The sequence below is a fragment of the Alosa alosa genome, chromosome 10 (genome assembly GCF_017589495.1).
Source record: "Alosa alosa isolate M-15738 ecotype Scorff River chromosome 10, AALO_Geno_1.1, whole genome shotgun sequence".
Lineage (NCBI taxonomy): Eukaryota > Metazoa > Chordata > Actinopteri > Clupeiformes > Clupeidae > Alosa > Alosa alosa.
This window is the reverse complement of record NC_063198.1, coordinates 85,801-110,203: the sequence shown is the minus strand read 5'-3', so window position 1 is coordinate 110,203 and position 24,403 is coordinate 85,801. Positions and strand designations below refer to the sequence as shown.

Genomic DNA, 24,403 nt, shown 5'->3' with positions numbered 1-24,403 from the left:
TCCTGTTGGGTTGGCCTATGCCTGATGGAAGAATAGCTCGGGGTCTCCTTGATGCTGATGTGAGCCTTGTGGGGAGCTATTGCCAAGCCCAAGAGGGCAGCAGTGACCTGAGGACTTCCTGAATATATCTAGTGGCAGACTGGCCTGTGGCCTTGGGAGTAGGCCGGTGCTCGGATAGCCTGTTATCTGCTGGGATTGCAGAGGGCTGAGCGGTGTGTCGGGCAGTCTGGAGGCCTGGATGAGGAGGTATCGGGGGGCTGTGTACTGTGAAGAGTGCAGTGTTGGGCCAAGAAGGAGTGATCTTGAAAAGACTGGCAGTCACCTGAGATTGTTAAACTGATCTTTTAAAGCACTAATGACTTGCACAATTTATTGTAATTTACTGTTTTTTTTTTTTTTTTTTTTGTCTGCGCTTGAAACTAGGTTTACAAGCTTAAAAGAGGGGGAAGGTAATGTGAAGATGCTGACTACATCTTCCCTGTTTTAGAACACAGTTTTTAATTGAATGCACTTTTGCACATATTCCTGTCTGTGTGTTAGCTGACTAACTGTCTGCAGGTGAAAATAATAATTGTTAATTAAGTTAAGTGGGCCACACCCACAGGTGCTCTTTTAAGAAGGGCCAGTGTGTTGGTGTGGGAGAGTCAGACGGATTGATGTGCAAGTTATCGTGTGTTAAACATTTGGATAAATTAAAGAAAGATCTTTTCTAGAATATCCTGTTTTTATCTTTTTTTTAAAAACAAGATGATGAACATATTTTTCACAAGGTTTTAAACAAATGTGCGTATCGTGACGTGACTGACTGGGTCTTCAACCTGTGCCTTCAGGCGCACCATTGCAAACCTCATTCTGACGCAGGTAATATAGACTGCAGGTTATATAGACCAGCCTTTCTCAAACTTTTTTAACCTGAGACAGTCATGGCAGACTTTGGGGTCATAGGGCCCACCTACCCATACCCAACCCCCATAAATAAATCATTATCACAATTATTATTATTATGCCTATATTGTTGTTATACATGCACACTTCAATGTTTTTAAAGTCCTAACATTGTGAAAACATGCCCATCAGAGGACTGCTTGTAAGATATAATTGGTTTCATTGCTTTTTGCATGGTTGCATGATGCTTGCATGAGAAATACTTCTCAAAACAACAGCAATTATATGGGTGCTATTGTTTTGGGATGTTTCAGTCATGCAAGCATCATACACTGGTAGGCAAATGGAGAAAATGTTTAATGAAATTTAATTTGAATGCCTGAATGTAAGGATTCAGGAAACACAATACCAGCTTTTGTGTTAGGTAAAAGGCCGAGCAGATAGGTGTAAATCACTGATCTATAGATCTTTAACATAAAGACTTAGGCTACAGTAGCTTTTGGCCACGTTATATTCAAATTTAACTATACAATACTCAATGCTATACAGTGTATTATACAGTCTCTGCTCTGTTTCTATGGAAGTTCAATGTCGTTCTATTAAATGTTGTTAAATAATTAAATAGGCTTCCAACAGGTTGAAGCGGAGCTTTGCTACCATACGTTATCGAGTAGTTTCAGATTGTCTCGCGCAGACACGCGAGATGTTTGTGTGAATGAAACGAAGTGTATAGGCCATAGGCGTAAACCAGTGGTGTAGATGACGCCACAAGGTTTAAGTTTACAACCGGCAAATCGGTCGGACTAAAAGGAAAAAAAAAAATATTTGGGTCAGTTCTAAATTGACAGGGTCGGTCGGGTTACGGCAAACAAAATTATTTTTAAGGATGGCCTCATGAAAATGCACTGTTCTGTTATCCGAAGTCGTCTTCTCCTTTTTATTATTATTCTTCTAACCAAAATTTCTGCGTGTAATTCAGCTTCAACCTTTTAACGTAGAAATGTTGTTTAAACTTTGTATCATACAGTAGGTCTTGAAAAGGACACTTAAGCAATGTATTTTTCGTTTTTGTAAATGTTATACTTTTTGAGATATTAACAAAAAACAAGCTTATTTTTCCCCATAGACTTTGTATTGGCACTATGGCATCATAAAGGGCTAATTAAACTGATTTGCACCTGTATCAACTGCCAGGTGCTCAACTAGGCCAACTCTCTCTGTGGGTCTGTTCAAAAACAGAAGACACTACCTGCTGCCTCCCTCCCTACATAGAGAGCTGTCTCACTAGACATTGGATTTAATGCATCTTTTAAAAATGAGTGTATCACTCTAGAATCTTTGGTTAACACTAGTGGGTGAGTCTGCTACAGGATGGGGAGGTAGATCATGGGCCAGTTTTAGACTCCTTTTTAGAATGGTGCAATAAGTCACATTTAATTTTAAATACCAATAAGACCAAAGAAATGTCCATAGATTTTAGACATCCACCGACACTTTTATCAATGGGGAGACTATTCAGGTTGTTACAAACTACAAATACCTTGGCATTGTACTGGCCAATAAGCTTAAATGGGACTCATGGACTCTAAGACACAGCAAAGAATGTACTTTTTAAAGAAACTGCTTGTTTTTAATGTCAATAACAAAATGCTCCTGAAATGCTACTGCTTTTATTGAAAGTGTTTTAACTTGCTCTATTACTTGCTGGTTCGGAAATGCCACTGAGTCTCAGAAAAAGACAATTAGAAAAACAGTTACAACTGCCAGCAAATTACTTGGGATAACACTACCGAGCATGGAACACATTTACAAATACAGACTGGTGAGAAAGGCCAATAACATTGTATGTGACACCCCTGGCATCTCATTTTAAACTACTGCCATCTAAGCGTCGTTTCTGTCCACCCCTCCTGACCAAGAACAGATCCAAATTCTCTTTTATACCACATAAAAGCTATATGCCATAAAAGCTTTAATTCAGTCAAAATAAGCTACTGTATTGCATGATATTCTCAGGGTCCCTGCAATATAAATGGTACTGACAGTAGTTTTGAGAACAGGCCGGGACCCAGTAAGCCCATGACATTCTCTATTCCTGTATTGACAAGAAATAGAACACAAATGCATCGAGCTTATAGGGTAAACCAGTCCAATCTCCTACCCGTACCACATCAACCTCAGATTTCCCCCATGGATCATATTTCCCCAACACTCCTAAATATCAGATCTCTTTCAAACAAATCATTCTTAATTTATGATCTAATTTGCACACACAACCTTGATTTTTTACTTTTAACTGAGACATGGTTAGGTCAAGCAAACAGTGCTGCTACTCTCATCGAATCAGCTCCCCCAAACTTCAGTTTCTTGAGTGCTACCAGAGCAAATAAAAGAGGTGGGGGGATAGCCACAATTTTCAAGACGTCTTTTCAGTGCAATCAGTCGTCATTCGGTGACTTTACTTCATTTGAATATCTGTGTGCATGCATTAAGTCTTCTCCTCAGATTTTATTACTGACTATTTACAGGCCTCCAAAACATTCAGCTAAAGTTTTTCTTGAAGAGCTAGGTGAACTGCTATCAGTTGTTTGCATAGAGTTTGACTGTCTTATTATATCAGGGGATCTAAACTTGCATGTGGATAATCCTGAAAACAATTATGCCAAGGAATTCATTGCACTAATCGATACTTTCTCCCTAACACAGCATGTACAGGGGCCAACACACTCTCTCGGACATACCCTCGGCCTTGTTATCACAAAGGGTCTCGATGTCTCTACAGCTGTTAAAGACCTGGCCTTATCTGATCATTTCTGCGTGTTCTTTGATGTGTCTATGTCCCCACACACTCAAAACACAGCTATGATGGTAAAAAGGAGAATCATAAATGATCAGACAAGTGCTCTCTTTGAGCAAGCACTTTCACTAAAGTCAAGTCAACTGTCAGACTCTGAAGACTTATTTGATCATTTTAATGCAAAAATGGCAAACATTATGGATGACATTGCTCCATTACAATTCAAGAAAGTTAAGGACAAACAGAAAGCACCATGGAGGCAAAATCCAGCAGTTAAACTTCTAAAAAGAGAGTGTAGAGAGTGTGTAAAGAAAATGGCGTAAATACAAACTTCAGATCCACTATGAAATCCATAAAGAGATGCTCCGCACATATAACTCTGAAATATGCAAAGCAAGACAGTCTTTCTTTTCTAACATTATCAATAGAAGTTCAAATAACACTTGTATTCTATTTTCAACTGTTGATAAGTTAACAAATCCCCCCTCACAATTAGCGCCTGAACTTCTCTCAACTAATAAATGCAATGAGTTTTCATCTTTTTTTAAAGGTAAAATTGACAAAACATATCTGCTCAATTACAAATTCAACAACCTGAACTTCCAGCAACAAACAGAGGGAAACTAAACTTGATGTCAGAGTTCAGCTTGATAGACTACGAAACACTTGAAAAAACGGTACAGAATCTCAGCTCTTCCACATGTGTCTTAGACACTATGCCTACCAATTTCTTCAAAACTGTTTTTCACCTCATAGCGGCGGATGTCCTTCAAATTGTAAATGTATCACTGCTGTCTGGCACTTTTCCTAAGTCACTGAAAACAGCTGTTGTAAAGCCACTTCTCAATAAGAATAACATGGATGCCTCCATGCTAAACAATTACAGGCCCATATCCAATCTACCTTTTATTGGCAAAATTATTGAAAAAGCAGTCTTTAATCAATTAACCACCTTCCTAACATCAAATGGGTATTTTGATTACTTTCAGTCTGGTTTTCGGGCAAATCACAGCACTGAAACAGCTCTCATTAAAGTTTCCAATGACATAATGCCTCAACACAGATTCAGGTAAAACATCAGTCCTAGTGCTACTGGACCTTAGTGCAGCATTTGACACTGTTGATCACAATATTTTACTACACAGACTAGAACACTGGGTTGGATTTACAGGCATAGTTATCAGCTGGCTAAAATCATATCTACAAGAAAGGAGCTTCTTTGTTGCCATCGAAACTGTACCTCAACACCAACGTCCTTGACCTGTGGTGTTCCCCAGGGTCGATCTTGGGGCCACTATTATTCAACCTCTATATGCTCCCACTTGGACAAATCATTCAAAATAATTTGATTTCATATCATAGCTATGCAGATGACACACAAATATACTTAGCTCTATCACCAAACGACTATGGTCCTCTTGAATCTATGTGTCAGTGTATAGAACAAATCAACACCTGGATGTCTCAAAATTTTCTTCAGCTGAACAAAGAAAAAACTGAAGTAATTATATTTGGTAAAATGAGGAAAGACTTAGGGTTGCCACTCTCCTTGACACAAAAGGGTTGAAGGCAAAGGATACTGTTAAAAATCTTGGTGTATTAATTGACAGTGATCTAAATTTCAACAGTCACATGAAAGCGATAACTAAATCAGCTTTTTACCACCTCAAAAATATTGTCAAACTCAGAGGGCTGATGTCAAAACATGACTTAGAAAAACTCATTCATGCATTTATCTCCAGCAGGGTTGATTACTGCAATGGACTGTTCACAGGCCTTCCTAAAAAGACTATTAAACAGCTTCAGGTGATACAAAATGCAGCAGCTAGGACTCACAAACAAAAACTAAAAGAACTGACCACATTACTCCAATTCTTAAGTCCTTGCTCACAGAATTGACTTTAAAGCACTATTGCTTGTTTATAAATCAGTAAATGGAGCAGGACCTAAATACTTGTCAGACATGCTTCAGCAGTACACACCTTTCGTCCCTCTCAGGTCCCAGGTGAAAAACCTGCTAGTAAAACCTACAGTTAGAACTAAACATGGTGAAGCAGCTTTTAGCTGCTATGCGGCTCAGCTGTGGAACCAACTTTCGGATGACATTAAAAAGGCCCCAACTGTAGCCAGTTTTAAATCTAGACTTAAGACCAAACTGTTCTCAGATGCTTTCTGCTAACTGTGCCGAGTTACAAATTCTGAATCTGCCTTGATAATTATTCTACTTTGTCTTTTATTATTTTATTTTTTTTTTACTACTTTTGCCTTTGTTTTTGCTTACTAATAAGTCTTTATTTTTAAATGATTTTACCTTGTGTTTTATGTTTTCTTTTTATTATGATCTTTACCTTTTAACTATTCTTTGACTATATTGCCCTTCTATGCTTTTATTTGTTATTATTGTTTGGTTTTGTTTATGTAAAGCACATTGAATGACCTCTGTGTATGAAATGTGCTATATAAATAAACTTGACTTGACTTGACTTGACATGTCTAGCTGGCCTGGTCATACCCAAGGGTGTAGTGTATTGTAGTGTGTGATGTATGTTCTTCATGTTTTGTCTGTGTCTGATGTATGGACTATTTGTTTGGTGTCATATGTCTGATGTCCTGTCATGAAGTGCCTTGCGACTGTGCCGCAAACCCAACTGCCCCACGGGGGCAATAAAGTTCTACTACTACTACTACTACCAAAGATAATTAATGCGTCTAGATGGGTCGTCCTAGTTCATGTCTATGAGGGCAAAGTGGAGTTCAGTCAGAGACGGGCTCTGGTTCAGTCCCCGCCTGCACAGGGGCGTGTCACTGACGTATGACTGACGTTTGAACGCCTCGGTTCCACGCCAGACAGAAGCCGGAGTACAAAACAAACTTGGTGTACACCTTCATTAATATTGATTTTCTCCCGACTGGAGGGTTATACGGTCACGACATTCTCCTGAAATGGGGAGAAGGGTTTGGAGATCATGATACTGTGTCCAAAATGTGCATCCATTGCTCAGAAAAATAAGGCTTTGACAAATTCTGGGAAATTCTTGGATTCTGCCATAGACCTCAATGCTAAAAAGGGAGCCCGATCACTGCATAAATGGGGGATAGTGCCCCCCCCCTCGCGGGGTGTGTACTACTGCTACCCTATTTGCATACATTACCGGGGGCAGGAAATGGCCTCTCAGGAAGTATCTTCGTAATCAACCATCTTTGCTACTACTACTACTACTACTACTACTACTACGTTATGACATTAGCAAAAGCTGGGCGTTAAACTAAATTAGCCTACGTAAGCTAGCAGGCTAACGGTATAAATTAGTTTTACGGGCGGCAGATATATCAGACCAGACACTATTATTGGTTACAACAATGGTATAATTAGATGGTAAATTGTTTATATCTCAAATCTACAAATCTAAGCAAAAATATAGCTGCAAGCAGCAATGCGGGGGCCTAGCAGAACGCTATATATATATATATACCGTTAGGCCTATTCGGGAAATCTAAGATATTCGTTTTTTTGGTTTCAAACTGCACTTGCTGCCCCGCTCCCCAGTTAAATATCTTAAAAACCAGCAGTTGTACCTGTTTCGAACAGACCCTGTGTCTCTCCATTTTATAAGGATATAAGGCACATTCCATCCAACTTTCCATATCTACTCTCTCAGGCTTTAAGCATAAAACCTGGCTCTCTTCAAGACTATAGATCCTTTTCAGCTGTTTCCTCTTCCCACAACAGTTTAAAAATAAAAGTCCTCACTACTATAATTCACTATTAAATGATTTAACTATTTAAACTATCCAACTATTTAACTGTTTAGCCATTCTAACTGTCAGTTATCATTAACTATGACTCTCGCCAACTGTTTCCTCTGCCCACAACTGCCACTTTACCATTGTCTTCTGCCTCACTGTTTGCGTGCTTTATTAGCACATATGCACAACCCCTCCCTCCATGCCACAGCCGAACTGTGACCACACTTATACCTTTCTTAATATAGTTATTTATACATAGATAGACTTTATTCTTGCACTGTTGCACTGTTTGACTTATTCATTTGCACCATCACCATGACACTCATTCACAAAGAGCACCTTACCTTACTTTATGCCCAGAGGACCACAGGCTCAATCCCTGCTTCAGTCATTGCAAGCGCACCTGCTTGATTAAGACCATCATTTAGATTCCCATAAGAAAATGCATCATATTACCCAGCAATTAAGTCAGGATGGTTTGCTGTAGGATATAATGCATGGAAAAACTAGACACACTTGATATTCAGTGATTAATGTGTTGTTTTGTATTTGGTGATTTTGGATATGAGACACTTGGAAACGCCTAAACATACCATATGAAATCTGCTCTGTAACACCTGTAAACCGTTACCTATAATCTTCAAAATTTTCACACATTCTACCATGATGTTGTTGAATCATGAAGTGCAGTTTTTAATTTCCTAAGACTCTCATAACCGGTTCCACACTACAATAAACAAACAAAACAGTAGGCGTTTTGTATTTTTTTGCTTTTTTTGCTTTTGCAGCTGTAAAATTGAACACAGAATTAACTTAATAAAATACTGAATATGTTTGAAGTTGATGGCCCAGGTGTCCTATTTACTTTAACCTGTTGGTGCAGTAGGCAAAAATGGGCAATTTCCGCCTATATTGGATGGTTTCATTTTAAACTTAAATATCTATGGCTCTACAAATTGCATAATAATCAGTTATGGATTAATCACCCACTATGTGGATACTGTTTTTTATAATTGATTTAGATTAAGTTTTATTTAGTATAATTTGTATTTTAGTATATTTAGTATATTCTTTATCTTCTACAGTCCTTATTGCTTAGTTGTGTTTTTTTTATATTATATACTAACTGACTCAACCGTTTGGTAGAGCACACTTTAAGACACCATATCTTACCAAAACATCAAACTGTTTTAAATTTAAACATATGGAGCCATATCTACCACTTGAGTACTACATGTTAAGCACAAAATATTTGCTCAGTACCTCTGTAATGTCGAAGGCCACACCTTCTCATCATACACGATTTAAAAAATTAATTTACGCGATTTCGGCCATATGTCATCTAACATGACATGAGACATGTCCCACCCTCCTCATTATAGTATGCTGCCCAAGCATAATACATTGGGTATTGGTAAATAGTGTATATGGCTAATACCGTTTTGGGCCATCATGTCATGAGGAGGGTGACAAATGTCAAAACCCATTTCACATCTTGAGGGTATATGCTTTCAGACTATGTATGGTTTAGGTGGTTTAATTAGTTTTTCCTCCATGGTACAGCCCAAAATGTATCAGCCCATACGCTTAATTTACCAATACCCAATGTGTGATGCATGGGCAGCATACTAATGAGGATGGTGGGACATGTCTCATGTCATGTTAGATCACATCCTGAGAGTGTAAGATTTCAGAAAATATATGGTTTATATGGTTGAACCAGTTTTTCCTTAATGGCACAGACCTAAAGGTATCAGCCATATACCCGATTTACCAATACCCAATGTGTAATCCATGGGCAGCATACTAATGAGGAGGGTGGGGCATGTCTCATGTCATGTTAGATCACATCCTGAAGGTCTAAGCTTTCAGAAAATGTATGGTTTATATAGTTGAACCAGTTTTTCCTAAATGGCACAGACCCAAAGGTATCAGCTATATACTCGATTTACCAATACCCAATGTGTTATGCATGGGCTGCATACTAATGAGGAGGGTGGGACATGTCTCATGTCATCTTAGATCACATCCTGAGGGTCTAAGCTTTCAGAAAATATATGGTTTATATAGTTGAATCAGTTTTCTCTTCATGGTACTGACCAAAATGTATTATGTGGACACGTTCTTTACATAAATCCATAGAATCCCATTCATTTCAATGGTAAATCTACTTGTTAAATCTAAGTGGTCTGCAGGTACAGTGGGAATGAGATTATTTCTTGTTAACATGATATTTCTTAAACTCTGGGACCAGGGCTACAACATAATACCACTTTTTTGGGGATTTTTTTTTCTTTCAGTAAAACACAATAATCTCATGCCAAAGTCAGATAACTGACTTTTACCATAAACAGGCACTTCAACCGTTTGGTAGAGGTTCATGGAAATTGAATGGGAGGGTCCTTTGAAAAAAAATCACAGATTTTTCATACTACAGCCTAATAGAGCAAGATAAAACAAAAAAATAAAATGTTCTTCACTTTTATCATGGTGTGCCAGTTAAAGGGTCAATTACTTTTTCTGCTGTTAGTGAATGTGTGTGTGTGTATGTCTGTATGCAACTGTGACCTTGAATTTCCCCTAGGGATCAATAAAGTATCTATCTATCTATCTATCTATCTATCTATCTATCTATCTATCTATCTATCTATCTATCTGATTCAAAATAAAGGTCCTAACTACAATAATTCACTATTAAATAATTTAACTATTTAAACTATCCAACTATTTAACTGTTCAGCCATTTGAACTGTCAGTTGTCATCAACTATGACTCCTGCCAGCTGTTTCCTCTGCCCACAACTGTTTCAACATAAAAGTCCTCACTACATCAATTTACTATTTAAACTATCCAACAGTTCAGCCATTCCAACTCTCAGTTGTCATCACCTATGACTCCCGCCAACTGCTTCCTCTTCCCACAACTGTTTCAAAATGAAAATCCTCACTAGGCTACAATAATTCACTATTAAATAATTTAACTATTTAAACTACTCAACTATTTAACTGTTCCAATTCGGTCTACTTAAAGCATAGAGAGTGATGAACATAATTTCATTCTGCTAGTTTTCATCCATCATTTTTTCCCACAACTTTCTAACTGTGCTGTCAGTTTAGTCACATACTGTAGAATAGATAGGCTACATTCTGCAAATGTTCACCCTAAAAAGATGCTGTGGGTGATTGACCTTATTCAGTGAGTGATTATGAAATCAAATATATTATCTGCTGAATTGTTATCACTCCATTATTTTCCTTAAGGATCCAACCATGCTGCCTTTTCAGTCACCTGTTCTACTCAAAGGAGAGAGAATGAGATTTTCATTCTTCTAATTTTCACCCTATTAGTCCATTCTTTTCCACACCTTCCCAATTGAAAGAGCTCATTTGAGTGTGTACCCAATGAATTGACACTTCCCATTATGATGTTAAAAAACAACAACAGAAAACCGTCAACCGGTAAATAAGGAGAAGTAGCACTACGTCTGATGAGAGACGGAAAGAAAAGATGAATTAAAATACGGACAACTTGGAAATTATAATAGACACTTGGAACTACGGACACTTGGATACTTTAACACGAACATTGGAAAACAATATAAAGATCCTCTTTCCCCCCATGAAGCTTTTTTGATGATCACCCTTTGAAAAGAAAGAAGACTTTTTCCTTGCATTTTGTACATGGTACTGGACTCCTGACTGTTTATTGTGGTACCCCGAGCAAACCCCGTTACTTCGCCCTGGAACCCTTGGATTTACCTTCTGGATTTCCCCCATCGTCCTGGATTTGGATTCATTACCACCACCATCTACATCAACTTGCCCTTCCTTTTGGACTGCCTGGTCCATATCATCATCCCCTTACCCTTGTGATTGTGGCAGGATCTGGACATTGGAAACAAGTTGGACTGAACCATTCCCCCTTTTCATTTATTTTCTTTTCTTTATTATTTTCTTGAGTGCACTCACAGTTTATTTTGGGTTGGGTTTTATTTTGTTTAAATTATGGTATAAAATAATATTGATATTATTTATATATTAGGATATTAGGTTATATAATATAACTATAATATAAGGTTAAGATAATATATGAATAGTATTTTTAAGGAATAAAATACAATTAGATATTAAATAGAATAAAGATACAAAACATATCAAATAGCATAATAGAATAGTAAACAGATACACATAATACATCTCTTTTAATACTGATATTGAAATAAGTGAAATAAACTATATATTTTTATTATAAACTTTATCCACGAGTGTGTGTTGTCTTTGGGGTGAGTACTAGAATCTGGTCTAGAAAAAACCTACACCAATCTCCACTGAACTTAGATATTAGACTATAGACTGTCCCTGCATAAGTATAGGCCATTACCCTGTCGTGCAGGTTACAAGTGCATCTTTTAGTGACAATATCTGTATCCTGTACCATCTGTCAGGGCAAAGTGGAAGATGGACATGATAATGTTCAAATTTGTCAAAACGGTGCAGATGGGATAAATACAGCTAGCCTCCAAAGAGACACAAACTGCATTTCATTGTCTCGTTGAACATGACCCCTTTCCCAAGGTCAGATTTTGCTAGTATGTCATTTAACATGTCCTATAGTACCAGAATCCATAACCCATTTTTTGAGGTTGAACCCTATATACAAGGATACAAGGAAGTTTATTGTCACATGCATATAGTTACTGGAAGTAAGAAATGCAGTGAAATTATGTCTGGTGTCAGCCTATTTGTGCATTTATGGGGGTGTATGTGTGTGTGTTTTGACATGTGATGAAATAAGAAAATAAATAAAAGGTCTGTCGCATAGGGAGAGGGATGTAAAAGTGCTAAAAGTCATGTAGGTGTGTGTGTGTGTGGGGGGTCATGAGTGCTGAGGAGTGAATGAGTGCAAAGTCAGTATAGTGTGAGTTCAGAGTTGGGAAATGTTTGAGAGTGCTGAGGAGTGAATGTGTGCAAAGTCACAAAGTCAGTATAGTGTGAGTTCAGAGTTCGGATGGCCTGGGGATAAAAACTTCTCCTGAGTCTCTCAGTTCTGGCTTTGTGACTACATAGGCGTCTTCTTGATTTCAGCGGTAGGAATAATCCATTATTAGGATGAGAAGAGTCCTTCAGGATCTTTTGGGCTCTTAGGAGTACTCTTCTGGATATATATTCCGTTTTTATTTTCAAATAGGCCTAATGACCCTTCCTTCTCATTTAGACCAGTAAACCAATCTGAGGTTCTCTATGGACTGTGTAATTCCAAGTGTATGAAAAGCTCTCTGGGTGCAGATCAGTTAGACCCACATCTCTTAAAGATTGCAGCCCCTGTCATTGCTGAACCTTTAACTCACATTTTTAATTTAACATTCTGCTCTGGTTCTATTCCAGAAGTCTGGAAATCAGCCCTAGTGACCCCTCTACATAAAGGAGGAGACCCAAGTGATTTGAATAACTATAGGCCAATCTCCAAGCTTCCATGTTTAGCTAAGATGTTAGAATCCTTTGTAAATGAACAGTTTTGTTCCTTTTTGTCATCATATTCTATGTTAAGTCCTTATCAATCTGGTTTCAGAGCTGGCCACAGCACAATTACAGCAGCAACTGCTGTAGTAAATGATATAGCTACTGTTGTTGACAATAAGAAACAGTGTGCAGCTTTGTTTATTGACTTGTCAAAGGCTTTTGACACTGTAAATCACAGGTTACTTCTTGAAAAACTAACCTCTTTTGGTCTAGATGAAGTTTCCTTTAAATGGTTTAAAAACTACCTCTCTAATAGAACACAGTGGGTAGAAGTGACAGGATCAACCTCAGAGCCATTGAGACTAAAAAATGGTGTTCCACAGGGCTCAATTTTGGGACCACTGTTGTTTACATTGTATATCAATGACATCTGTGCTTCAATAGAAAATTGTAAAGTGCATTTCTATGCAGATGACACAATCCTTTATGCCTATGCACCATCTGTAGAGCAAGCCGTGTCATATCTTCAATGTGCATTTGATTGTGTGCAGAAATCCTTGAAAGATCTTAAACTGGTTCTAAATGAAGCAAAAACAAAATATATGATCTTTACTAGACAGAGAAAGTGTGACCTTGATGCCTATAAGATTTGTTCCCTAAATGGGGCACAAATTGAGCAAGTTTCTCAATACAAATATCTGGACATTTGGCTAGATAACAAACTAACATTTAGAACACATGTGCTTGATCTCACAAAAAAGGTAAAAATTAAATTAGGTGCACTTTACAGGATTAGGTCTTGCTTCTCTTTAGAAAACAGAATGACCATTATTCAAGCAACTATAATGTCAGTCCTAGACTATGGTGACATTGTGTATATGCATGCAGCCCCTTCCACTCTGAAATCACTTGATGCAGTTTATCACAGTTCACTACGTTTTATAACTGGAGATGGGTTTAAAACTCATCACTGTAAATTATACCAAAATGTAGGATGGTCTTCCCTCTATGATAGGAGGGAAAGGCACTGCCTCCTTTTTGTTTATAAGGCATTACTGGGAAAGTTACCTTTTTACCTAACTTCTCTTCTGAACATAAAATCAATCTGCCACAATACACACTCACAGGGTTTTATATCTCTTCAAACTCCTCAAATTAAATCTGAATTTGGTAAATTAGCTTTTACATTTTTTGCATCAAATAAATGGAACAAATTGCAAGAGTTATTGAAATTAGATAGGTTTGTGTCACTAGACCAATTCAAGGGTATGATTGATGATATGGCTGTTGCACAATGTTCTTGCTTTGACTGATATTTTTGACATTTTGATATTTTCTGACCTTTTATATCATTATTATTATTTATACATTCCCCTTCTTTTCTTTCTATTTATTATTATTATTTTTATTTGATTTTTGTTATTATTACTATTATTATTATTTGCCTTTTGTATCTTTTATTGTTCTTGTTTTGTTGTTTTGATTATTGTTGTTGTTTTGTAACTCAGGGCATTGCTGTAAAAGAGCTTGATGCTCAGTCAATTTCTCCCTGAATAAAAAACGGTTGATGATGATGATATATGGAGATATCTTGTAGAGCAGGGAGTTGAGTTCTTATAGTTCTTATAGTACGTTCAGCTGAGCGCACTACTCTCTGCGGAGTATTACAATCTCTAACTCTGGAGTTCCCATACCATCCCATATTGACCCACCTATTCTGCCAGGCTATGTTCTTCACACTTCTATGGCATGAATTAGGACCTGTTCTCTGGTGCCAAAGGTCTAGTTAAGTACAATATTTAATTGGCTAGAATATTTTTAATGTTGTCATTAGAACACTGGGAATAATAATATTTTTAAAATAATGATAATACTACTACTACTACTACTAATAATAATAAATATAACCGCAAGCGGTGATTAACGGGGTCCGAGGTTCGCAAAATGAACATGAGCAAGCATAGCTTTCTATTGTTGAAAAGAAATGTGATCGGATTTCGGTTATCTGATTTCGGTTACCGGATTTCGGTTATCGGATTTCAGCTATCGGATTTCGGTTACTGGCTTTCGGCTATCAGATTGGATGAAATCTTGAAAATGGTTTGTTGAAAGTAGCATGGAGGATGTTCATGATTTGGTTGGGATTTGTACCCATAACCCTACAGTAAGGTTCAAAAGTTCAAGGCATTATTGCACTGAGCCACTGTCTTCCCTACCTTTTGCAATGTTACATTCACATGGTCAAAAAGTCTATTGATAATTTGTCCTTTCTGTAAGCACACATTTCATCATGAGATTAAGATATTTGTTGAAAGTGTACACCTGAAATAAATAAACAAAAATACACTGTGTTTTTACTTGTGCAATGGTGTAGTGGTACCCGCCACACTGCCAGCAACCATTAAATGCGTCTGACTTTAGGCTAGGCGATTTTCCATTCGATATAAAGCCCTCCTTCTGGTCAAGGGCGCCGGTAATGCTGCAGTCTATGACAGCTAGCAAACTTTTCTATTGTTTACAAGCAGGGACAGCTTTTCATTGGCGCATGAAAATTTGATTCTAGTTCGTACCTCTGTGCGCCCAGACCAATGGCATTGTTTTGTATTTTTTTAATCTTAGCGTGATTGGACAATTCATCGAATCAATCATGTCCATCAGCAAGCATTCGCGTTATGCTACACGGAATTGACTAGCTGGATGTACAGTAGGTAATGCTTTTTTTGTTTTCCCCTTTCAAGTGTACGTATTGTATATACTGTAGTTCTCTGCAAACCTATTGTGGCATCATGCCTTCAGTGTGCATATTGTATATAGTTCTCTGCAAACCTATGGTGGCATCATGCCTCCAGTGTGTCTTGAACAACCCCACATAAAAGGCTGCACATATTATATTGATATTTTATCGTATTTGTCTAAATGCATGCTTGACTATAGATAGATTTATGAGTGAAGTTACCAATCACAATAGATCGGCCGTAACACAATCACCCAATTTAGAATCACATTATATCTCTCTCACTCACTTTATCACAAACACACATACAGACACAGACAGAGAGGGAATGTTAACTTGTGTATAATTCCCAATTTTTATTGATGTATTTGCACTTTTAATCTTGCTGAATTTTACAAGGCAAATAAATTAAGTTAAAACTTAGTTCACTGGCCCCATTCGTATTTGTAAGGAAATTTTGGCTATTTTGTCAGAATGCACCAGAATGCTTCGTTTGTTTGTGAAAATCACAAAAAAAAATCTTCTGGGGGAGGATGCCCCCAGAACCCCCTACAGGGGTTTGCTTTACACACTTTCAGCCCCTCCTAACATAAAATTCACCAGCCGCTACTGCTTTATGATGATGGACAGGTGAGCAACAGCGCCGCGTCTATCACGTCATCTGAGCATGCTTAGGTTGATTATATTTGCAACAAAAATGCTGTGGCTAGAAGGAGACAGATGGCTTTTAAGACCCCATATGGAAAATACATATTATTTCAATGAGGTTTTATCACTGAAAACAATTATTTCTGAAAACTTTGGCCAAAGTTGAGACGTGGGAAAACTCATGGTTTCACTTTCATCAAGGGAAAACAGTGTGTTGCATTGTGACATGTTGTTCCCTCGTTCGTTTGAAATCTCTGATTGACCACCTGTTTGAGGGATTTGTGACAGCCTTTCCAACCTGTTTATAACATGTTTGTAGCATATCAGTGTTCAACAGAATTATTTTTAAAAACGGAGGGGATATAGGCTATCAGTTTTTTCCTAATAGCCTACCCTCCTACTTATCTCTTAGATTTCGCTAATGAGTGTTGTAGGAGATATTGACGGCACAATAACTTTTACAAAAGACCAGAAAACAATGTTTAAGGCATTTGTGGAGAAGAAGGATGGTTTGTGTGTTCTTGCTACATCTCATGGTAAGTTATTTCGTTGCTCTGATTGGTTAGGTCTATCCAATTGAGTGCAGAGGCATTCCCCCCCGTATCGGTTGAAACACGCCCCATAATTATGTCCCAATGGAGGGGTATCAGACTCATATTCTGACTAGAATTGAGTATGGCTACGTCAGGCTAGCGAAGTCATGGAATATCGTGGAATTTTGTTGTAGCAGGTTGAAATTTTCTTGCCAAAATACGTTAATAAAATATTTCCACACAGAATTGGTGTATATCTGGTTATTAGCTTTACTGCTTGCTTGAGTAACCCAACTTTGTTTATTCAATGCCCATTTATTCATCTCCTGCTCTTAAAAAGTAAAAGACTCTTGAACGCTACATGTACCTGGCTGCTCTGAAATCATTGGTCATATTATTGTACCATTCAGTATACAGTAAGTCATGGAAATATAAGTTTTGTGTCAGGGAAAAGTCATGGAATTTTACATTTGACTTAGAGTGGGAACCCTAACCCTGAACCCTTTCTTGGAGATATTTTTGGGGGCAATGGATTAGGGTTTTTTTCTTTTTTGCAGGATTTGAGCTTTCAGTAAATACAGATCCAGAGTGCCAATGTTGCAGGAAGGGTTAACATCTTGTGTTCTCCTGCAGAAAACCGAGGCTATATTACACTATCTTACATTCACTTGATGTTAACCAATGGGAACAGGTATGCCTGGTATGAACAAGTGCTTCATTGGCCATGATGGACAACACATCATGCATACGACTCACCACCAGGGTACCACACACACATGGTTGGTAATCATACAAGCCTACAACCCAGCATAATAATAATAATAATAATAATACATTTTATTTAGAGCGCCTTTCATGTCACCCAAGGTCACTTCACAAATAAACAAAAACTAAAAGGTTGTAAAATTATAGTCATCTCAAAAAAATAAATTAAAAGTAAAAGTAAAAATAAAAAAGTAAAAATCAGTCAGTCAGTCAGTCCATAAGCCATCTTGAAGAGATATGTTTTAAGTGTGCTTTTAAAGTCAGTAATTGAGTCACAATGTCTCATAATAATAATAATAATAATAAGCTTTATTTGTATAGCACCTTTCATACACAGAATGCAGCTCAAAGTGCTTTACATTTGAAGCATGTAACACAATAATAGTCAGTCAGTCATTATCAATCACTTTTCTTTGCTGTTTATGATCTACTCAGCAACATATCAAAAATATAGAAAATGACGTCATAAGACTGGCAGCCTTAACCCTCTTACAACAAGCACGCCATATGGCAACTGTGGCAAGGAAAAACTCCCATATTCCAGGAAGAAACCTTGAGCAGAACCTGACTTAATAGGGGGAGCCATCTGCTTCTGGCTGGCTAAGCCTCCAATAGTAGCAGATGTAGAATAATCTGAAAAAGTAGTCTACAGGATAAGATGAGTTAACTAAAAGCTTTCCTGTACAGGTATGTTTTCAGATCTTTTTTAAAAATATTTACTGAACTCGCCTGCTTGATGTACAGAGGCAGGGTGTTCCATAGTTTGGGGGCATAATGGATAAACGCAGCTTCTCCACTTTGTTTGTGGAGCACTTTGGGGTACGATTAAAAGATTACAATTGGATGATCTAAGTTTCCTTTGTGGTTGATAAGATATTAAAAGCTCAGAGATATATGAAGGTGCTATGCCATTCAGAGCTTTGTAAGTAATTAACATAACCTTAAAATCAATTCTATAGGAAATAGGAGCCAGTGCAGTTCAGCCAACACAGGGGTGATGTGTTCTCTCTTCTTAGTTAAAAAAGTCTAGCCGCAGAGTTCTGTATGAGTGCCAATTTCTTTAGATGTTTTTGGGAAGACCAGTGAAAAGTGCATTGCAGTAGTCTAACCTGCTAGTGATAAAGGCGTGAATTAGTTTTTCTGCATCTTGTTGAGTTAAAAAGGGCCGCGACTTTGGCAATGTTTCTCAAGTGGAAATAGGCTGTCTGAGTAACTTTACTGATATGGGGCTTAAAACTTAACTCTGCATCTAAGATGACACGAGGCTTGTTACTTTTGGTTTGACCTTGTGTGCCAAGTTCCCCAGATTACTAAGAATAATATCTCGCTTTAGTTTTGGTCCAACCAGAAGTACCTCTGTTTTGTCATCATTTAGTTTCAAAAAGTTTTGCTCATCCACTGATTAATGGAGGTTAGGCATGCAGTGAGGGAGCAAAGGCCATCTAGGTTAGTTGGCTCCACAGAAATATACAATTGGGTATCATCTGCGTAGCTGTGGAAGTTTACATTATGCTGACTTATGACGTTTCCCAATGGAAGCATATATAGAGAAAATAGCAGGGGACCAAGGCAGCTCCCCTGGGCCACACCAAAAGGCAAGTCATGTTTTTCAGATACATGATCTCCTAGACTGATATAAAAATCTCTGCCAGTAATATAGGTTTGAAACCAGTTTAGAGCATTATCAGAGAGACCCACCCACTTCATAGGCGGTGAATTAGGATGCTATGATCAATGGTGTCAAATGCCGCACTCAAATCCAGAAGAATAAGGATTGAGACTTTGTTTGAGTCAGTAGCTAGTCTGAGATCATTGACTATTTTTACTAGAGCCGTTTCTGTGCTGTGATTTGATCTAAAACCTGATTGGAATTTTTCAAGGATACTGTTTTCGTTGAGGAAGGTATTTAACTGATTACAAACAACTTTTTTTCAAGTACTTTGCTCAAAAGCGATAGATTTGATATAGGCCTGTAGTTGCTCAGATTGGTATGGTCAAGATTTGACTTTTTAAGTAAAGGTTTCACAACAGCGGTTTTAAAAGCAGTTGGAAATATACCTGTTTCTAATGAGGTATTTATTACCTTGAGAAAAAAGGGAGCTAAGCTATCATATACTTTTTTGAGGAATGTAGTAGGGATTGGATCTAAAACACATGTTGAGGAGCCGGTTTGAGTTATAATTTTACCAAGCTCAGATTGAGTAATAGTGCTAAAGGACCTTAATTTTGGGGGCTGTTTTGGGTGTACTATCAAACATATTACTTGTGTTACCAATAGCCTCCCTTATAGAAATTACTTTGTTTTTGAAGAAGTCTGCAAATTCTTCGCATCTTAGAGAGGATGCCTGACTGAGTGTATCAAAAGGTGTTTGTTGCAATAGCCTATCAATGGTAGAGAACAACACCCTAGAGTTTCCACTGTTTTCGGCAATTACCTTAGAGAAGTGGTTCCTCCTCTCATTCCGAATAGCTCTATTATAATTTGCTTTTTTTTCTTTTAGAATGGCACGGTGAACCTGAACCTGTTTTCTCCATGTTCTCTCAGCTTTTCTACATGATCTTTTTAGATCATGGATATTTTCGTTCATCCAAGGTGTCAGTTTGCTACAGGGCCTTTTTTTAGTCTTTAAGGGTGCCACTCTGTCAAGCAGAGTGCCTAATTCACGATTGAGAGCCTCTACCATTTGATCAATGGGATGATGTAAAATATCTAAATTTATGGAGTCTATAAGAGCTATGAACTGCTGTTCTGCTCTAATGTCCAAGAGTCGCGATTTGATTGCAATTTCGGGATGAATTTTTGGAGTATGTAGTACTATATTAAAAGATACACAATGATGATCAGACATATTTATATCATTTACTGATAAGTCTGTGACTTCTATCCCTCTAGAAATGACTAGATCGAGGGTGTTGCCAAGGTTGTGGGTGGGTCCTGTAACATGCTGCTTTAGCTCTAAACTGTCCAACACATTAAGGAACTTACTGGCTTTAGCATCAGTTGTCTTATTGACATGAATATTGAAGTCGCCATTTACAATTATCCGATCATAGCTAGTGATGATGGCGACATAAGTTCAGAAAACTGGTCGAGAAAGCCAGTCCATAGTTTAGGAGGGCGGTATAAGGTTAATAGAAGTACAGCTGGGTCAGCCTTCAGAGTGAGGGCAATATACTCAAAGGAAGCGGAGAATTAGCCAAAGTTGACTCTAATGCAACTATATTTGTTTGAGAGAATGGAGGCAATTCCACCACCTCGTTTGCCTTGTCTAATTGAGTGGAAGAAATTATAATTTGAGGGACAAGTCTCAACAAGAACAGCTTCGCTGTCTGAAGTCAGCCAGGTTTCAACAAGAAACAGAAAATCCATTTTTTTTTTCACTAATAAAATCATTGATTGCAAAGGTTTTGGTAGTAAGTGCACCTATATTTAGTAAACCCATGTTAGCTGAAAATGCCTCTGGCTTTTGAGGAATATGCTGAGGTATGGAAAGAATATTTGTTAGGTTTCTAGTTTTAAATTTGTCTTTTCTTTTTTTACTATCGTTGGGTGGAAATCAACGTTGGAATAGAACTATAAGCATAAGTCATGCTATTGCATGGCGCAGCTTGATCTATGGTAGTAGTATTGTATGTTACCCTGCAGAAAACATTCTCAGACCCATCCACATGTATAATGCCATTCGAATCAATACCTGGGGGGCGTGAATCTGTAATATTTTCTATAGAGAGTCAATGCCTCAGTGTGGACGCTATGTTGTCAGAGAGTAGCCTGGCTCCATGTTGGTTTGGGTGGAGACCATCACGCTTCAGCATACTGGGCCTCTCCCAGAACAAGCCCCAGTTGTTGACATAGGGGATGCTTAGGGAAGCGCAGTAGCGTTTGAGCCAGGTGTGGAGATCGAACAGTCTGGACCATCTCTCAGCACCTTTTCTGTAGGTAGGGAGAGGCCCAGAGATGACAAAGCGTTTTTCTGTGCCCATCAGAGTGGTGATGAGTTTTGTAGTTTTCCTGCAGTGCTACTGACTGCTTATCTCTGATGTCGTTCGTGCCCACGTGTACGATGATGTTGTTGACCTTGGTGTGGCAGGCCAGGATGCTTGGGAGTTTCTGCTGGATGTCAAGGACCTTGGCACCAGGGAAGCAGTAGACCTTGGAGGGACCGCTACATGATGGGGGAATGCAGAGGTCTCTAACCATGGAACTGCCGATGACCAGGGTGGAGGTTGATGAGGTCCGGGGAGGAGGGGGTCGGGGGGGCGCCGACTTTGAGGAGGGACCAGGATGGTTGTCTCGGGGCAGGAGGGGCTCCTCATCCTCGGTCAGAATGGCATAGCGATTTTCCAGTCGTATAGGTTGGGCTGGGCCTGAGTGCCGTCCGGACCGTCTGCCGTGCTTGTGATGCTTGCTTCTACGCCATGGCTCAGGCTGGTGTGGAGTGGAGCTGGCCAGCAGAGCAGGCTTGGTTCTCAGCAGAGGCCGGGGAGAGGCAACAGGGACAGAAGTTGCATTAGTGCATGGCATGGTTAAAGTATTGGAGGACAGAGTGAAATCAGGGCATCTGGCATTTGTGTGTGTAAGAGAGGTAACGTTACTTATGGAGAGAATGGTGTCGAGGAACTGTTCATCCTTCTCAATCTGATGGAGGGTCGCTATTCTGGCTTCGAGTTCCACTATCTTTTCGCTGAGAAGGACGCATGAGTCGCAGCCTGGTGCACAGCTGAGGGGAGGCATCGTGTCGCAGCGAGGGCTCGTCGGTGTCAACTGTCTTTTAAAGGCTGTGGTGCAGGTTAAACAACACTTTCAATTAATGGGTACATTAAGCACTCAAGATATGTATATAAAGTTAGATATGTCTCCAAAATGGTGTTAAAGTTTTTGTAGTTTTTGGTTAGTAACGGTTATTTTTTATTTATTCGGCGATGACGTCATATGAGGTAGACGTGGTGGAAGCTATTTTTTATGGGTGGAAGCAGAGATAAGAAGGAATCCGACCTGCGGTCATATCCCTGTCCCACCCCATCTCTCTCTCCCACTTACTTACTGTCTCACTATTCACTGTCCTATACAAATAAAGGCAAAAAGCCCAAAAAATAGGCCAATACTTAAAAAAAAAAAAGATCTTTGGTGGAAGTAGCCTCAGCCTTATAGCAGCTACTACTAGCACTGGCGTCTAACTGGGATGAGGAAGATTAGGCAAGACCCACAGTTAACATTTATGATGGCCCATATCATTTGGAACCTGTTAGACGTGAGAGGGCGAATGGGGAAATACCGAGAGCTGATGGCCATCAAAGAGAAATTAATGCATGGTCAGAGGAGAATCACAGTTGGTGAAGTGTCCTGGTGAGTTGCTAGCAGCAACGAGCGCTGGAGCTAGTCTATGAATAGCAGTGGGTAGGCCTACAATAACAATTTTTTTTACTGTCGAGTGAAAGTCAACGTTTTCTTTATATCTAGTGGCAGTGATTATGTCGTTGGCTCAGATAAGTACCCTAAACTTAGTCAGAAGATCTAGAAATAGAAGCTATGCTAGATGTAGCTTGACCCACCTGTGAACCCCTAGTGTTTATTTCTAAGCTTTCAGGCTACTCTTTCTCCGGTGAAAATGTTGTTTGCCAACGTAGCAGACGCCGAGTAGGCTGGTCGTGTCTTCAGTGTGATTATAGTGCTAGTTTTCCCCGTGATTGACATGGTCATTGACACCGTCAGGGTACCGCTTACCGGGAGAGAGTAATAAGCGTGTCTGTGTCGCTGTGTTTAGCAAATTGGTGTCTGTGTGGGCGGTGTCGTCCCATGGAAACTGTGGTGGAGAGCTTGTGTTGTAGGGAGGGCGCGGAGCTCACCCCGCGGCCAGCAAATAACGTGCCTAACATAGCGTCCTGGATTTGAGGCATGCTGCCTGAATCCGTTTGTGCTACACATAGCATACTCACACTTCAGGCAAGATCATGGTCCCCTTCAAGCCAGCACGCACGAGTATGTTCATGGTTTATGTTTACTTTACCAATCTTTTTACACTGAGTTCTTTGAACCAACAGTTTAGGAGAGAGGAGATGTGTTGCATACATAATAAACATGCATAAGACACAGGCTTAAAATGACGTCTTCAACCTACTCACAGAGTTTTAAACTGAACAATCTTTCCTACTTATCCCTATGCAATACCGGTACACTGTGTACAGGCAGGCTATACGCTGGGCTTATGGGGTTTTAGGCAGGAGTATAAGGAAGCCTCTACCCTCTTGTGTGGTTTCAACCATCAGACAACAATTCCAAAGTGGTGACCAGACCTATCAGGGCTTTCAATGGCCTCGTTTAGATGAAAATGAATAAAAAGAATTGTTATGCTTATCCTGTTGTGATCGCTCCATTGCCCTTAAAATGTTATAAAGTACACAGAACACTTGAATTTTGATTAAAAAAAAAAAACAGTTTATTGGCATTGCTTGTAATGGTTACTGAACATTTAAACATTTACTGAACAAGGACAAAGACACAGGTTGGAAGTAAACAAATCTCTATAAAAAAATGGTTAGGCACAAAACATACAAGGAACACTGATGAAGGGCTAGTTTTAAAGCGTGTGCAATATTGTGGTCTTACCTGAGGGTCAGCTGATGGTTCTCTTTCTCACACACAAACCCATGATATTTCATGCATGCATACATGCAGTGATACATGCAAAAGCACATCAAGCAGACACACAGTGAGCCCAGATAACACCGCACACAGAGGTTGACAAGGCACAGGTAAAATGATTGGTAAATTATTTTGAATTACATACAAGAAATTTCATGCAAATAACAACAAAAAAGAAAATCCAAGCACACA

At 38.8% G+C, this 24,403-nt stretch overlaps 1 protein-coding gene across 2 annotated transcripts in view; it reads right to left on the bottom strand.

Moving 5' to 3' along the window:
- Positions 1 to 22,270: 22,270 nt before the first annotated feature.
- The window catches only part of ldlrad2 (low density lipoprotein receptor class A domain containing 2), a 38,396-nt gene continuing 36,263 nt past the window's right edge, over positions 22,271 to 24,403 (bottom strand). For both annotated transcript variants that reach the window (XM_048254660.1, XM_048254658.1), the window contains one exon: positions 22,271 to 22,347. The gene's annotated coding sequence lies outside the window, so the exon portion shown is untranslated. The remainder of the gene's footprint in view (positions 22,348 to 24,403) is intronic.